General features: G+C 33.1%; 1 long non-coding RNA gene across 1 annotated transcript in view; it reads left to right on the top strand.

The window, feature by feature from the left end:
• Window positions 1-3638, top strand: part of LOC122082386 — a 15424-nt gene extending 11786 nt beyond the window's left edge. The window contains exon 3 of the long non-coding RNA XR_006141304.1: window positions 3045-3638. This is a non-coding gene — a long non-coding RNA (uncharacterized LOC122082386). The remainder of the gene's footprint in view (window positions 1-3044) is intronic.
• Window positions 3639-4861: the final 1223 nt, after the last annotated feature.

Here is a 4861-nt window from a genome sequence, read left to right as displayed (position 1 = left end):
CAAATGGGATACATCAAACTAACATGTCCAGTAACTCATGTATGGTATTTGAAACGTCTTCCTAGTTATATCGCGGTAATCATGGTGAATAGATGGATTTCAACTCAACCACATTAGTAGAGCTACACGATAAATCCCTGAAGAATACTTTTCTATTATCCTTTTTCAATTAATAATTTTCTGCAACCTGCTAACACCCTAAACCTGTCAGAGGGCTTTAGCAATGACCATAAATTTAAAATATGTATTTAACAGCTTAAATTCAGAATTCAGTTGTCACAAACATCCCAAAACCAAGAAAACCCTCTATACCTTCAACTGATTACACTAAGAGTTATACAGAAGCATTTCAAAAACTTTCAACGATAGAAGCTCTAGAATAATTGTTTTGAGTTAACAGCATAAAGCTCGACCATATATATATATATATATATAGTTTAAATCTTGAGCAATGATGAGCTAAATAAAATGGTGTTGTTGGTTATGATTTACTTATTTCCTCGTTTTCATTTTTTCATTCCATTTTTTGCGTGAATCGTTAAATTTTTATCATAGACTTTAGCTTATAGGGTTTACATAGGTAGGAAAGTTTTTAGCTTTAATGGAAGAGCACATGGGGTAATTTTTTTGACCTGCTCTAGTTGGGTTCATGAATTATAATTTGTAATGGTAGTAATTTGATTTTACACATTTAATAATGTATATACATCATCATAGGAAGATAAAGAGCCCATTCTCCACTATGTAACCATTGATCAATTATGAAACCGTATATCTAGTAAGAGGTGGCTCCTAAAGCAGTTTTTTCTTCCAGCCCATTATTATATTCTAATCTTGTTAATTGACATGCAATGCTAAAAGGGTATGAAAGCTTGAAATCCTCTTATCTCAAATGTACCACATTAGATTAGAATGTCGTGATCTTGTATATAAATTGTTAAATAGGTTAGGTATTGTCCTATGGGATCTGTTGGAAAGAAAATGAGAGAGAGAGAGAGAGAGTGGAACTGAATGATCCGGATAGACTGCACATTGTAACTTTATGTACTGATTTGATCCCATTATAATCTGATCTAGAAATGTTATTCTAGATACCATAATCTAGTCTTTATATAGAGTAGGCTATTATCAGTCTTTATGTACTAAATTGATCAAATTCATAATCTGTTATTTTTGTGTACCTGTTGTGTAGTATTTTCAAGATTGTGTTCCACCTTTGGTGATGATGGATGAGTTAATTATTATGAAGGTTATCTAATAAGTTGTTTCTCTAATATGATTTGTAGAATTATGAAATAATGAATCCCAACCATGAGAATGATGCAGCCCACAGAAGCGTAAAAAAATATTATTATCTTAGCAGCCACCACTGCTGCTATGGGAGCCAAGTAATATAATAAACTATATCACAACAAATATCCTTACCGCAATAAGGCCCTGCATGGTAGTGTTGAAATAATGAGGATAATTGGTGTATTAGACAAAACATGTCGAGATTAGATAAAAATGAGTAGGAGGGTATTTTTTTACATTATGTTATCTGGTGAGAGAAAGGGACCTTCTGCAACATAGAAAATTACGGAGTGTGAAAGAACAAATGATAATATTCTTGTACACTCTTGCCCACAATGTTATGAATCGAGTACTTTTACACCTTCTTGGTCATTTTGGTCATACTACTAGTAAGTACAATAACCTTGCCTTGGGTGCAATCATCAAACTGCACATACAATTGCTTAAGCTCCTGAGTACCAATATTCATAGTCGCATATCAGATAATATTGGAAGATATTTCTCATAGTTTAAGAACTGCATAAGAGCTATAGATGGGTCACATGTCCCTGCGTGGGATACCTACAACTTAACATCGGACATTTTTTTATAGGAAGGATAATATTTCTCAAAATATCCTAGCTACATGTGAGTTTAACATGAACACACACACACACACACACATATATATACATACTTCAGATTTATGAATATTGGATCATGCCCTTTATAAGGAAGGTGAAACAAAGATTATTGTACCTCTAGTTAAGTAATATCTCATTGATGCTGAGTTTTCTAACCAGCAGTGCTTCTTAAGACCTTATCATAGTGTCCTTTACCATTGGAAAGAGTGGTGGAACTGTGGTCAATCTCCAATTGATAAGAAAAAATTATTTAATATATAACATTCTCAACTATAAAATGTGATCAAATGTTCATTTCTCTGTTGGATTTATTTTTGAAGATTTTGAAAAATCACTTTGAATACCCTTACAAGACTCAAACCAGGATAGTGCTAGCATATGTTCTCATACATAATAACATTCTCTAGCAATTAAGAGCAATTGATTGTATTTTTTTTTTACTCAAAGGCAATTAAGAGAAATTGATTGTATGATGATTTTTTGAATCTGTGTTTTAATATTCTATTTTATACACTCCTTATGTGATGAAATAGAAAAGAATGACTTCGGAAAGCCAATCTCAATCTAAAACACGAGATATCTGTTCATGGCCAAATAAAATCTCACACTTTATGCTTGAGTCTCTTTTGGGGCACCATCATAGTGATGACAGGGGCACCATCATAGTGATGACAGTGGATTAAGGAAAGATCAATAGCAAGCAATCGCCAAAGCATAAAGAAAAAATTTGGGATGATGTACAAATGAGAGCAATGTCACAATCATTACCAACTTTGAAAACAAAGGTTAAAAGCTTTGAGTGACCTAAAAAAATATTGATATGGGTTGGAGCATAATAGACATGTGCTTCGATGCACCTCAGCATGCTTGGAAGGAATTTGAGGTACTAATCTATTTTTTAGACCTTCATATAACCATAATAAATAATCATTTCTCTGAATGATATTCAATACTATTGTCTTCTAACATATTTGGTAGAAAAAGAAACAAAGATTTTGGAAAGAACATAGATGCTTCCCATACACATTGAAGTTGGTATCTGGTTGGGTAATGAGATTGCATGGGTTCATGATTTATCACATCCATATGACGCAGCTACTGATGGGCAGTATGATTTTACAATGCCAGTTGATGTATTAGAAAAATTATCTGTTGCAAGTGGAGAGTTTCAGACCAAAGAAAGTGTCCCATTAATTCATCCAAAAGGTTCTAATCATGCTCGAGGTCGGCCTAAATTAACAAGTGCTTTTGGTAGAGAGAAGAGAAAGAAGGGGACAGCTGAAAAGATATCAAGCTCGTTGAAGGCAATAGCATATGTATGGACGTCTAGTCACCACTGAGTTAGGTGATGACCTTGCAGATAGGCTTTCTGATGCAATTGACATGATCCCAACTATTGACTTCAACAAAAAATGACATGCTAAAAAATTCTTTGTGCAACACCGGAACCTATGCAATCTATTCTTGAAAGCAAGTGATGTGAATAAGCCAAAGGTGTTGGAGTTGTATATGAGAAGGCAGGGACACAGATGATGAATGTTGACATAGATGAATGATTTTTTTTTTGGACTATGCACTGATGGGAAAAAAATGAATTTTTTTTTGTTTAATTACTTTTTATAGGAGTTTATGAATGGTATGGATTGATGATTCAAGTAGGTTTCATTTGACTATGGAAGTTATGGATGATATGGATGAATAATGAACATGTTGATATGTTAATTACCTGTGGTATTATTTGCTTATAGATGGTACTGATGAATGACTACATAGGTTATCTAGTTTGGTCATTGGATTGTATGGATGAATTGGAACAGGTGATATATTGATTCTCTATCGTATTACTCTAGTTTATGGATAGTATGAATGAATGACTACAAATGTTATCTATTTTAGTATTGCATTGTAAGAATGTGTTGGAACATGATAGCTAGATGTGATGTATGGTATCATTTCTTTATATGGATTGCATAGATGAATGAGGGCAGGTTATTCCGACAAAACAATGGATTTCATGGATGAATGAAAACATGTTATATAATTATCTATTTATTTTTCTTTATGGATTTTATGGATGAATGAGAACATGTTATCATTTCTTTATATGGATTGTATAGATGAATGAGGGCAGGTTATTCCGACAAAACAATGGATTTCATGGATGAATGAAAACATGTTATATAATTATCTATTTATTTTTCTTTATGGATTTTATGGATGAATGAGAACATGTTATCATTTCTTTATATGGATTGTATAGATGAATGAGGGCAGGTTATTCCGACAAAACAATGGATTTCATGGATGAATGAAAACATGTTATATAATTATCTATTTATTTTTCTTTATGGATTTTATGGATGAATGAGAACATGTTATATAATTATCTATTTATTTTTCTTTATGGATTTCATGGATGAACCAGAAAAGGTTATCTAAGGCTTTGTACGTAACATTCTAAAATGGATTCTATTGTTTTTCAATTTTTTGGAACAGAAATGGGGTAAAAACTATATGGTAAGCCTGGTTCAAATTTTTTTTTTTTTTAAAATGAACAGGGCACTTTTTATGGTTTAGAGTCCCTTTTTTGGAGCATGAAAAGCAAGCTTCTCACACTGAGAATCGATTATGAGCAAAAGGCACAGAGTCAAGGCTCTCACTTAAGTATAGAGGGGTGAAACCGGAATTCGTGCTCCAAACATAACAAAACCGTTGATCGATATGTTTAGAAACCTATTACTTTCTTCTATCTTGGAAAAGCTAAAGAGAGAAGCGTATAGAGAAACCGAAGACGTCTGTGGTTGCGAGAAGATTCATCACCTACCATCGACAAGGTGAGATGGGAGATCTCTCTCTCTCTCTCTCTCTCTCTCTATTTCTTTCTCTCCCTCTGCCCCCTAATTTTTTTCTTGTTTTGCATATCGATCTCTTTATTTATGGTTGCT

Source organism: Macadamia integrifolia, chromosome 6, assembly GCF_013358625.1.
Source record: "Macadamia integrifolia cultivar HAES 741 chromosome 6, SCU_Mint_v3, whole genome shotgun sequence".
Lineage (NCBI taxonomy): Eukaryota > Viridiplantae > Streptophyta > Magnoliopsida > Proteales > Proteaceae > Macadamia > Macadamia integrifolia.
The sequence above is the reverse complement of the archived record's forward strand: the minus strand, read 5'-3'. Positions and strand labels throughout refer to the sequence as shown.